This window comes from Rhinolophus ferrumequinum, chromosome 26, assembly GCF_004115265.2.
Source record: "Rhinolophus ferrumequinum isolate MPI-CBG mRhiFer1 chromosome 26, mRhiFer1_v1.p, whole genome shotgun sequence".
Lineage (NCBI taxonomy): Eukaryota > Metazoa > Chordata > Mammalia > Chiroptera > Rhinolophidae > Rhinolophus > Rhinolophus ferrumequinum.
In genome coordinates, this window is record NC_046309.1 from 20,731,634 (window position 1) to 20,745,442 (window position 13,809).

Below are 13,809 nucleotides of genomic sequence, written 5' to 3' on the forward strand. Positions count from 1 at the left end.
AATATTGAAACTATTGAAAGAGAGAAATTATGAGCCAAGAATAATATACCCAGCAAAGATATCCTTTAGCTATGAAGGAGGAATGAAGACCTTTCCAGACATACAGAAGCTGAGGGAATTTTCTAATACATGACCTACACTACAAGAAATACTAAAGGAGGCTATTCGACCACCATCAACAGGGACAATTTGTGGCAATCAAAACATAAAAAGAGGGAGAGTAAAGGCCTGAACTGGAATATGAGAATGGAGAAAGTAAGCATGCTGAAGAAAATGGAATACTCTAAATACCAAACTTTCTTTTACATAAACTTAAGGGTAACACTCAAAAAAAAATCCAGAACTGAAATATGTACTGTAATAAAAGAAGAAACAGAGGGAAACATCATAGAATACCACCACACAGAAATAAAAGACAACAAAAAGGCAAAGAAACAATGGAGACACAGTCTTACTAGAAAACTAAAGATAGAATGATAGGAAATCCTCACATATCAATAATCACCGTACATGTAAATGGATTGAACTCACCAATAAAAAGGCACAGAGTAGCAGAGATTGGATCAAAAAAACTAAACCCAACCATATGCTGTCTCCAAGAGACGCATCTCAGCTATAAGGACAAGCATAGACTCAAAGTGAAAGGGTGGAAATTGACACTCCAAGCAAATGGTATCCAGAGAAAATCAGGTGTAGCTATACTGATATCAGATGAAAGAGACTTCAGGGTGAAAAAGGTAACAAGAGACAAAGATGGACATTTCATAATGGTAAAGGGGACTACACAACAAGAAGACATAACAGTCATCAATAGTTATGCCCCCAATCAGGGAGCACCGAAATATACCAAGCAACTACTAACAGAACTAAAGGGAGAAATTGACCAAAGCACAATTATACTAGGGAACTTAAATACATCATTGACAGCTATGGATAGATCATCCAAAGAGACAATAAATAATGAAATAGCAGCCCTAACTGACACATTAGATGAAATGGACATAATTAACAATTATAGAGCACTTCATCCTAAAACATCAGACTATACATTTTTTTCTAGTGTACATGGAACATTCTCAAGGATAGACCATATACTGGATTATAAAACTAGCCTCAGCACATTTAAGAAGATTGAAATCATACCAAACATATTCTCTGATCAAAAGGCTTTGAAATTTGATAACAACTCCAAAAAGAAAGCAGGAAAAAACACAAATACGTGGAGATTAAACAACAGACTTTTAAAGAACGACCGGTCAAAGAAGAAATTAGAGGAGATATCAAAAGATACATAGAAACAAATGAGAATGAAAATACATCCTACCAAAATTTTGGGGATGCAGCGAAAGCAGTTTTAAGAGGAAAAATTAATGGTGAAAAACTGAAGCCCTCTGCTCTACGTTCAGGAACATGACAGGGCTGTCCCCTATCACCTCTGCTTTTCAACATAGTGTCGGAAATCCTCGCCAGAGCAATCAGGCAAGAGAAAGAAATAAAAGGCATCCAAATTGGGAATGAAGAAGTTAAATTGTCAATCTTTGCAGATGACTTGATGATATATATATATATATATATATATATATATATATATATATATATATATATATATATTTGGAGAGAGAAAACCCTAAAGACCCCACCAAAAAGCTATTAGAAACAATCTACAAATACAGTAAATTTGCCGGCTACAAAATCAACATACAAAAGTCCATTGCATTCCTATATACTAACAATGAAATCTCAGAAAAAGAAATGAAAAAAACAATTCCTTTTGCAATTGCAGCAAAAAGAATAAAATACCTAGGAATAAACTTAACCAAGGATGTGAAAGACCTATATGCTGGCAACTACAGACATTTTTAAAAAAAATTGAAGAAGACACAAAGAAATGGAAAGACATTCCGTGCTCATGGATTGGAAGAATCAACAGACGTAAAATGGTCGTATTACCCAAAGCAATATACAGATTTTATGCCATCCCAATCAAAATCCCAATAGCATTTTTTAAAGAAATAGAACAAAAAATCATCAGATTTGTTTGAAACCACAAAAGACCCCGAGTAGACAAAGCAATCTTAATAAAAAAGAACAATGCTGGAGGTATCATTCTCCCTGACTTTAGTTTGTACTACAGGGCAACAATAATCAAAACAGCATGGTATTGGCAGAAAAACAGACATGTAGACCAATGGAATAGAATTGAGAACTCAGAAATAAAACCACATATATATGGATAGATAATTTTTGACAAAGAAACAAAAAACATACAATGGAAAAAAGATAGCCTCTTCAATAAATGGTGCTGGGAGATTGGAAAGCCAAGTGCAAAAGAATGAAACTGGACTGCTTTCTGTCACCATGTACCAAAATTAATTCAAAATGGATCAAAGACTTAAGCATAAGACCTGAAACAATAAACTGCATAGAAAAAAACATAGGTACTAAACTTATGGACCTTGGGTTCAAAGAGCGTTTTATGAATTTGACTCCAAAGGCAAGGGAAGTAAAAGCTAAAATAAATTAATGGGACTACATCAAACTTAAAAGCTTCTGCACAGCAAAAGAAACCATCGACAAAATAAAGAGGCAAGCAATTGAATGGGAGAAGATTTTTGCAAACAGTGCCTCCGATAAGGGGCTAATATCCAAAATATACAAGGAACTCATGCAACTCAACAACAACAACAAAAAACAACCCAATTGAAAAATGGGCAGAGGACCTGAAGAGACATTTCTCCAAAGAGGACATACAAATAGCAAATAGACATATGAAAAAATGCTCAACATCACTAATCATCAGAGAAATGCAAATAAAAACCACAATGAGATATCACCTCACCCCAGTTAGAATGGCTATCATCAACAAGACAAATACTAACAAGTGTTGGAGAGGCTGTGGAGAAAAAGGAACCCTCATACACTGTTGGGAATGCAGACTGGTGTAGCTGTTATGGAAGGCAGTATGGAGGTTCCTCAAAAAATTACGAATAGAATTACCGTATGACCCAGAAATCCCTCTCCTGTTTATCTGCCAAAAAATCTGAAAACATTTATCCATAAAGACACGTGAACTCCAATGTTCATTGCAGCTTTATTTACGGTGGCGAAGACATGGAAACAACCAAAATGTCCTTCGATAGATGAATGGATAAAGAAGTTGTGGTATAGATACACAATGGAATACTATTCGGCGGTAAGAAAAGATGAAATAGGACCATTTGTGACAACATGGATGGATCTTGAGCTTATAATGCTAAGTGAAATAAGTCAGACAGAAAAAGCAGAGAACCATATGATTTCACTGATACGTGGTATATAAACCAAAAACAACAAAAGAACAAGACAAACAAATGAGAACCAAAAACTCATAGACACAGACAATAGTTTAGTGGTTATCAGAGGGTAAGGGGGGAGGGGAGTGGAAGATGAGGGTAAAGGGGGATCAAATATATGGTGATGGAAGGAGAACTGACTCTGGGTGGTGAACACACAATGGGATTTATAGATGATGTAATACAGAATTGTACACCTGAAACCTATGTAACTTTACTAACAATTGTCACCCCGATTAAAAAAAAAAAAAAAGAACATGAGCTTTCAAGACATGAAAAGACATGGAGGAAACTTAAGTACATTCAACTAAGTAAACCAATCGGAAAAGTCTTCCAAGGATATAACACTCTGGCAAAGACAAATCTATGAACACAGTAAAAACATGAGTGGTTATGAGGGTTAGGAAGTAGGGAGGGAATAATAGGCAGAGCACAGAGGATTTTTAGGACAGTGAAACTATTCTGTATTACAGAAGAATAGTGGATTCATGTCATTATGCCCTTGTCCAAACCCATAGAATGTACACCGCCAAGAGTGAGCCCTAATGTAAACTATGGACTTTGGCTGATAATAGATTCATCAATTGTGTAGATTCATCAATTGTGACAAGTGTGCCCCCCTGATGCAGGATGTCGATGGTGAGGTAGACCCTACAAGTATGGAGACAGGGTGCACGTGGACACTCTCTACTTTCTGCTCAATTTTGCTATGAACTTAAAACTTCTCTAAAAAATAAAGTCTACTTAAATGGGGGGAAAAGTTATAGATACAATTGAGCTCACTGAGGTTATGTTTGCAATAGAGAAAAGCTAGAAACAACATATACATGTGATCAATAAGGAGTTTGTTAAATATATTATGGTAATTCCATCAAATAGTGTGAAATAAATTTTTTTTTTCAAGTTTCTCATTGTCTTTTAACTTTTTCTCTTGTTTTGCCATGAAATCTTTCACAAGACCAAAGTCAGCTTTAAAGCGCCCCTTACAGATTGGTGCCTGTCAAGCAAACCCTTCCTACTTCTCCCTGCAGCCACTCACATCCCCACTTCTACCCGGAAGAGGCCAGCAGCTGCCTAGGATTTGGGAGAAAGTGCTTGTAAGAGAATGGAGAAGTGAAACACACCTCCCTTGTCTCCTGGCAGATATATTCTCAGCAGGTTTAAGTCAGAGGAAAAAGAAACAACTTAACATTTTATTCAACCTTGAGTTTACCTTTATAAACTTACTGACCAAAGTGTTAAAATCTGGTCGTGTGAGTAAATATTTGTAGATGGGTGCAACTTTGAAGGATTTGGTCTGATATTCAGTATAATCTGACAGCACATGCTTCAATAAATTGGGTTATCCAATAAGTTGGAAATGGAAGGGTGGTTGTCTGTAACGGCAGCGAGGAGACACTTCCTCCTTCCCTGTCCCACGGAGCTGATAGGTGTGAGAATAAATAACCATCAATAAAGAGAGCTGCCGGGCAAAAAGTCCTGGAGACGGATAGCGGAGATACTGCACAACAATGTGAAAGCACTTGTTGCACAATGTGAATGCCATTGAACTGTACATTTTAAAATGGTTAAAATGCTAATGTTATATTTATTTTACCACAATTTTTTAAAAATTTGAAAACAGTGCTGCAGGGGAAGCAGAGGACAGCCAGTTTTCTGTTACAGCAAACAGAAGTCTAAAGAGACTTTCTAACGAGACCATTTGGAAAGGACATGTATGATCTAGGGGATTTTCTTGATTGCAGATTTTAAGTTACAGAGTACATAATGGATGGGTTTGCCAGGTCAGGGAGCAGTGGGAATTTGGCTCTATGAGAGGGTACAGAGAGGAAAATACGAGTGATGAAAATAACCTGGGAGGTTGAGCTTTATGCACAGTTAAAGGCATGATGGAATGAACTCTGATGTGATGGACTCTTAAAGGGAGGTAAATAATCAGTTCCAGTTATAGCTTCCTACTTATCACTGGTACCTTAGATATTTTGTAATGAGAAGTATTAGGAGAGAGGACATCATTTTGCCAATAGCATTCAGAGTTCTGTAGGCTCTGTTTTCAATTTTGGCAAGGAGAGTGTCAAAAGGTGAGAAAGGTGTGGTTTTTGCCATACTTTTCATTATACATTTTCTTCTGCTGAAATGTGCACCATTTAAGATGGTTCTAAATATACATTTGTGTACGTGTCTCTCTCTCTCTCTCTCTCTCTCTCTCTCTCTCTCTCTCTCTCTCTCTTTCTATATATATATATACACACACACAAATATATTACCTATATATAATATTACATATAATATTAGAATTGGGGATTTATATATATTATGTAATATATTATATATATGTTATATGTATAATGTTATATATAATATTTTATATATATATATATATATATAATATTAGATTTGAGGATTTCATTCTTTCCACTCAATGATAGCAAATCTTGTGATGTTTTCCAGACAGATATAGTTTTTACTATGATGAAAATCCAGTAAAAATTCTCGTTGGCATTTCAAAAACATTAAATGAACAAAGGTTTCTATCTACAATGTAGAACCTCTTACAATATGTTGTGAGACATTCCAGACAAAGATGAAATTTTCTCTCAAGATAGATCTTGTGTACATGAAAGTTGGAGCCCTATTGAAGGCACCCAGCATCAATAGATTTTTTAAATTAAATTTATTGGCGTGACATTGGTTAATAAAATTATATAGGTTGCAATTGTACAATTCTATAATACATCATCTGCATATCGCATGTGTGCTCACCCCACAGTCTAATCTTCTTCACTATATATTTGACCCCCTCTAACCTTTTCTACCTCACCCTCCCCTCCTTCCCTTCTGGTAAACACTATATGGTTATCTGTGTCTATCAGTTCTGTTTATTTGTGTTGTTCGTTTGTTGCTTTCAGTTTTATATCCCACGTATGAGTGAAATCATATGGTTCCCGACTCAACAGATTATTATTTTGTTTTTTGCTTGCAGGTTATTTGTGGTTTTGGTTTTCTCACAGAAGGAGAGAGAGAGAGAGAGAGAGAGAGAGAGAGAGAGAGAGAGAGAGAGAGAGAGAGAGAGAAAATAATAGTAATTTTCTTAAAAAGAAAAAGAAGAGAAATATTGATTAAAGCAGATTTGACTCAATAGAGCATTTTGTTCAAATTCACCCATTTTTCCAAATTCTAATGAAATGACATGCCAGGTCAAATTCAAATTGTTTAAATTCCCCTACACACAAAAAAAGAAGTAACAAAAATTCTCTAAAAAGTTGGCGCGATTTATAATCTTTCCAGAAACAAATAGGAAAATTGCATTTATCTCATAGGCTTTAAATCTAAGAAAAAGAAATTACGTAAACTGTTCAATATAACTGAGACATATAAAACAATTTAAGAGTTTATTTGAGCAAAAGTTGATTCCAATTGGGCAGCACCAAACCAGAAGTGGTCATGAGCACTCCACTGACAGGCCTTAGAGGAGAGACTTTTATAGAGAAAAGGCAGAAGCAACTTAAGGAAATTATTGATTGGCTAGAGGTTACAGACTAGTCAGCTGTTTGTGATTGGTTGTCCTTAGGTTTTGTGTTTTGCAATTTTGAGCCATTTACACGCTTAGATTTTGGTTTGCTAACATAAGCTGCTATGGCATTAGAGCCACCTTGGTCTAATGACCTCCTTGTTTAATTAATTTGACAACATTAGTAATATTTCCCCCCTGAAAGCTCCAGAAGCAGGGATAACTGTAGAACAACCATAGGATCAATAACTAAAGGACTTCCTGTGGGGTGGCTGGGCCGGTCTAGTCCCTTCCCATCCCCTAAACACAAGGAGCACAGGCTGAGGATTTCACACCAAGCTGAAACCTTGTAACTGCTCCCTAACAAGTGGTGGACTGAAAGTTGCAAGCCTTTAGTCACATGGTTGGTTCTCTCCGCAGCAAGCCCCTTAGGTACAATCTAAAGCTCACCTTATTAACATAATAAAAGGTACCTTAACTGCTCTCATCACAGGAAATTTAAAGAGTTTTAGGAGCTCTGTGCTGGATGAAGGCCAAACATATATTTATAATAAATCACAATATCGCAAGTGGAGACATACTTTGGATCGCTATGTTTTCCTGGTTCATTGTGCCTTATATTTTGTACAATATACCTCTTTATTTTTATAATACAGTAGTCCCTTCTTAACCATGGTTTTGCTTTCCGTGGTTTCAGTTACCCATAGTCAACCAAGGTCTGAAAGTATTAAATGGAAAATTCCAGAAATAAACAGTTCATAAGTTTTAAATTGCACACTAGTGTGAGTAGTGTGATGAAATCCCCCACCATCCTGCTCTGTCCTGCCCAGGAGATGAACCGTTGTTTTTTTCCAGCATCTCCATGCTGTGTACACTCCCTGCCCATTAGTCACTTAGTAGGTTATCAGATCCACTGTCGCAGTATCAGTGCTTGTGTTTAAATCACCCTTATTTTACTTATGAATGGCCGCAAAATGCTAGAGTAGTAATGCTGGCAATTTGGATATGCCAAAGACAAGCCAAAAAGTGCTTACTTTAACTGAAAAGGTGAAATTTCTAGACTTAAAAAGGAAAGAAGAAAATCATATGCTGAGGTTTCTAAGATCTATGGTAAGAATGAAACTCCTTGTCATGAAATTGTGAAGAAGGAATACATTGTGAAGAGGGTGGGTAGAGTACAATAAGGTATTTTGCAAGAGAGAGACCATATTCACATAGCTTTTATTACAGAATATTGTTATAATTGTTTTATTATTAGTTATTGTTGTTAATCCTTACTCTATCTAATCCATAAATTAAACTTCATCATAGATATGTCCATATAGGAAGAAATAGTATGTACAGGGTTTGCTACTATCCACAATTTCAGGCATCCACTGGGGTTCTTGGAACATATATTCTGTGGATAAAGGAGGACAACTGTATACTTTTCCAACCTATCTGTGTCTTTTTTATCAAAAATATTTCTCTTGTAGGAGCATATCGTTTGAGCCTTGCTTTTAGTATAGTTGATTTTAAGTCACTGATATCGCTACTTATTTCATTTTATAGCTTCTCTTTTTTGTTAATCTGTTGTACCTTTCTTGCCTTCTTTTGGGTTAATTGAATTTTTTGTTCCATTTCATTTTATCCATTGGCTCTTTTTATTATGTTGCTAGTGGCTATTCTAGGACTATCAGCACAATTACTTGACTTATCAGTGTCTACTCACCGTCAATATTGTTGCTACTCACACTTTACATTTCACACCTAACACTTTCTGCTTCGCAGTTTTCAATTCTCACTTCCCGTTTTGCATTTTACACTCCATATGTGACAAATTTAATAACCTTACAATAATATACTTCCATTTACTCACTCCTTTTCTTTTACAGACATAGACTTAAGAAGGAGAAAGTGTTTTAAAACTGCCATTTTCAGATAACGTTATTGCTTATGTAGAAAACTCAAAAGGGCAAGATCGAAGATAAACATATAAAAGTCAGATATATTTCTATTTATTAGCAGCAAACCACTAGGAAACATAATTAGAGAGAAAATTCAAAACTTGTGCAAGACCACTACCAAAGAAAGGTTTGAATCTTTATGAGATATAAGAGACCCAAAGAAATGGACCTCTGTCTCCCCCCCTTGCTATTTAATACACAGCCCTGTCTCTGCTGGTTCACGCTGTCTTGACCTCAAAACCTGCGGGGAAAAAGGCAGGAGATTAAGGAGGAGATTTTCTCTAACACCCTGCTTGGGAAACTCATCTTCATCTCTGGAAGTGAGGATAGATTAAATGTGTAATTTGTAGTATTATTATGCTTAAGGCAAAGATTTAAAATGCCCGGCAAGAATCCACTGGTACAAAGAGAATAATAATATCGCAGCTAAACCAAGTGTCTTAGTGAGTTCCAGCTGCCATAACAAAATGCCACAGACGGGGTGGCTTATAAACAGCAGAAGTTTATTTCTCACAGTCTGGAGGCTGGGAAGTCCAAGACCAGGGTGCCGGCATGGTCGGGTTGTGGTGAGGGCCCTCTTCCGGGTTACAGACTACTGATGTCTGTCTTCTCATTGTATCCTCACCTGGCAAAAGGAGGAAGAGAAAACCCTCTGGGGTCTCTGTTACAAGGGCACTAATCCCATTCATGAGGGCTCCCCCCTCATGACCTAATTACCTCCCAAAGGCTCCACTTCCTCATACCATCACCTTGGGGATTAGGATTTCAATATATGAATGGAGGGGTCGGGGTAAACAAACATTCAGTCCATTGCACCAAGGTTTATAGAGATGCTAACACTTGGATTTGACAAGCATTGATAGTTTACCACCTTCACAGCACTGTGCTTTGTGTTAAAGGTGGATACAAAATGTGCCCTATGCCCACGAAGCTCAAGGTCTAATGTGAGTGGGGGCACATGTGTGCATGTGTGTACATACACACACGTGTATATGTGTGTGCATAGAATGGGGACAGGGACAATGGTGGAAATATACATCCTAATTAAAATACTAGATAGAATGGCATGAGTGCTAATTTTTTCTTTTTTCAAAAAAATAGCTGTTTATTATTAAATTAATTAATCATCATTGCACTAAATACAGAGACATATAAAGAAAAAAATAAGATGAATTGTGTTCTCATTGCCCCTGAAGTAATATTTTTCTATGCATCCTATGGGCATTTCTCTGCATGCAAATCTGTGTTTGTTCAGGTCAGAGCAGACTCTGTTCCACTAGAGTGGCATCAGGCTTAACATCAGAGAATGTTCAGGGACCCTAGAAGAGAACTCCAGATTTATCTCCTGAGATTCATGGAGCCCAGGACTGTGGGAGCACACATGAATCTGCCCGGCAGATAGGTTTCCAGTCTGTAATATCTGTCACCTGAATTCAGGCTCCCTGAAACACAGTGGGCTGGAAGGAGATTACTGGAGGGGATACAAAAGAAATGTAATATTCTTGAAGTGTAGGAAGATTGAACTCCAGCATCGAATTGGAGCAAGCGCAGTGCACAACTGGGCTTGCCGGTCTCCTGAACCCTGTGTGGCTCCTCCTTTTGAGAGTCTGCATGCGCGGGACAAAAGAGAGCTGTGATGTGGAAGAAAGCACAGTCCTTCTCACTGCTGCCAGGACCTACAATTCCCCTGGAACTGAGAGAAATAGCAAGCTTTCCAGCCACCGGGGCATGGGGAAGAGGATTGATTGTATTCATAGTCTGGAGTAGATTGGTAGCAACGTGGAAAAGGGCTGGGACACAACCCCTGAGCAAACTGTGACAATGCATCATAAAGAAAAAGCAGTGGACACTTGAGCAGAAGGAATGCAACATGCTGATTAAATGAGAATCTTTCTTCTTTCCTTCTCCAGGACTCCTCAAGGTAGAAATCAGAGAGCAGTCAGGGCAAAAGATTGGAGTTCCTGCTAATCATGTATGAGGGATCTGAGGCCACTGGGGTTTGTAGTATTGCTGCATGTGTAAAGCTCTATGGTGGGTAAAGTAAGGAAATGTATGTGCATAACCACATTCACCATACATTTCTTTAGGAAAACAGTGTCATGTCATATATGGCATTTAGTGCTGTGCTTTATTCACATCCGGTGGTTGGTGGCTTGTGAGGATAATCCCGAGTCACAGGGGGGAAGAGCTACGTTTTCTTAACATATATACTGGAGTGTAGTGGGAGTGAATTGTGAACCATAGCATAAAGACAAGACTGTCATATAAATAACCTACAAATTATGTGGAGTAAAATCAGTTCCCTAAGTTAGACAGACCCAGAATGTCCTGTGAGTTAAAAACATGAAGACATCAAAAGTGGGTAAGAAAATCTGGATTAGCTTTGAGCTAGAGGTTGTATGTAAAGCTTAAAGTATAACCAGAATTCAAAAAGGCTGAAATTGTACAGGCATTGCAGATGGAAGAAATGGCAAGAGGAAAGATACAGAGGAAGAAAGACAAAGGATCCAAATTCTAACAGACATTGCTTTTTTGAGGTGTAGATATCTCCAGAAGGAGATGCCTAGTTAGGAATTTTTCTGGAAGTGTAGAGTTGGGAATCTTCTGTGTTGAGGGAATGGTTGACACGAAGGAGGAAAGCATCTAGGGAGACAAGATGAGACCTGAAGAAAGAATGTGGAGGATCACCTCAACATAGAAGGGAAGAAAACATCCAACAACAGAAAGAAAACACAAAAGCCATGAGAGACATGTGAGTATAGTGCAGAGTACCTAGAGACAGGGGACCACACACATTAAAGGCAGGGGATAAGGAAGATGAGAACCCAGAAAAGACAATTGGCTGAGGCAATTAGGTGCTGACTAATGACCTTCGTTAGAGCAGTTTCTGAATATGAAGGGATTTATCAGTACATCAATTGAGTAAAGACGATTCTTCCTCAGGCCCCAGTGTAGTCTCTGTGGCCTCTTGATATCTCTTTCTAGAGATATCCACTCTCTTTTTCAGCTAGAGTGGAAGCAGAATCCCGTCTCAAGAAGGGATGCCTGGATTGTACAGGCCTCTCAGCTTCAGGTACTCAACCGAATTTGCCCCAGAGGACCTAAAAGATAAGACTGACCTTGGTAAATAATCAGGTATGGAGCTTGGTGTCTTTTAGTTCTGAAATACTAGCATGTTCAATTTTGACAGATTTAAGAGACTGGGGTAATGGTGACTAATACAGGAGTATACAACTGTAGATGTTTTGTAATCTACAAGATATGTTTAGAATGGTACTGCATCTTTCGTGGGTATTTATTAAACCATCTCTTTTTTTCAAGGAGTTGAAAAGTATTAGTTAACATTTAGTTTTGCTTTTAGTGTATTTTGTTTCTGTCTTTAAAATGAAAGATTCAGTGCCATAGAAAGATCTATAGGGTACTCAAAAAGAATATACAGAGGGTGCCAAAAAAATGTATGCACATTTTAAGAAAGGAAAACTGTATTAAGTTGTAATACTCAATACACACTGATAACAAAAGAAGTCACGTTTGACTTTTGCAGTTACAAAAGGTGCTGAAAGTGGTTACCATCAGCGTCCAGACACTTCTAATTATGGTGAAATACTGCTTGAGCAACGTTGACCAAAGTGTCCACTTATAAACGTTTTTTTGGCATCCCTGGTATACTTACACTGCACTCTTTTATAAGAAAGTCTTTAATAAAAGAAAATATAAGACAAAACTTCCCAATGCGGGCTCTAGAATTTGGGTTAGATTTTAAAATTTAGATTAATAATACATGTAACTCAAGAATATACAAAATAAAGTAGATAAAACTTGATTTATTATCTAATGAATAGATGTTGGGTATCTAATAAAAGCACCATGTTAGTAGATGCAAAAAGGCAAGAGCTCAACTTAAATTTAATTAAGCAGAGGATTCTCAGAAACAGAGAAGGCATCTTTTTAAGATACGTAGAAACAAGAAGAAAGCTTTCCTTTAAAGAGAACATTCCACCTGAAGATTTTTAAGAGATTTGCAGGAGAGGAAGCTGTGGTGAAGAAAGGGATATGTTTCAATTTAATTTTCTAAGTCCATATGGACATTTAAAATTAGAATTATCAAGCAGAAAATTATCGTTTTATATCATATCAGACACTTCTGCAACAAGCATCTGGGGAAATCTTTATTTTTGGAAGTATCGAGCATTACATTGGTTGCTTTGGAGCTTGCATGTTCAAGTTCTTCTCCCAATCTCATCAGTCAGCAGAATAGCCCCCTCCATTCCTAAGGAAGAATAAGAGAAGAGGCAGAGAAAAGATGAAACTGTTTCTCCATACTATTCTGGAAATTTCTGCCTTCCCAGGACACAAAACCATAGGGGGAAAAATGTGTTCCACTAACATCTGTGTCCACTAACGTCCACTAACGTCTGTACGTGGTGACCAGATATTCTGGCTTGCTGGGGACAGTCACAATTTACATCCGTGTCCTCTAGTGGTTAGTGGGAGTGCACCTTTTAGTTCTCGAAACTGTCCCAGTTTAGATAGTACATTATATGGACACCCTACATATGGCTACATAAGTAGCAATTGCCCTATGTAGACCCAGAAATATAATATTAAAAATAGAAATTTCAAAGACTACTTTCAGAGATCATGTCTATGGTTCACTACTAGAGAAGTTTCCCTGAAACCATGAGGAGGAGGCGTAGTGTTCTCTGCAGAGCGCCCAGCTGGTTCTTCTCAGTGTTGTTTCTAAAACTGCCATTTGTCATTGGTGATCCGTCTTCTCTTCCTTCGGGAGAGCAGGAGGGAGAGGACACTGTCTGAAGCAAAAAACGAAAAAAAAAAAAAGAAGTTTCATAATAGTTTCTACTTACCCTACAAAATGAAGGAGTATGAAATTACAAAATAAGAAAAGATGATAAAATCAAACATGCACTACAAGTGGTGACATTTATATATGAGCGTTAGTTTAAACTGCTTAGAAATAAGAGTAGGTTTTTACATATTTTTAAATGGTTAGTCATATTCA

At 37.3% G+C, this 13,809-nt stretch overlaps 1 pseudogene; it reads left to right on the plus strand.

Moving 5' to 3' along the window:
* Positions 1–13,411: 13,411 nt before the first annotated feature.
* Positions 13,412–13,604, plus strand: LOC117018368 (uncharacterized; annotated as a pseudogene).
* Positions 13,605–13,809: the final 205 nt, after the last annotated feature.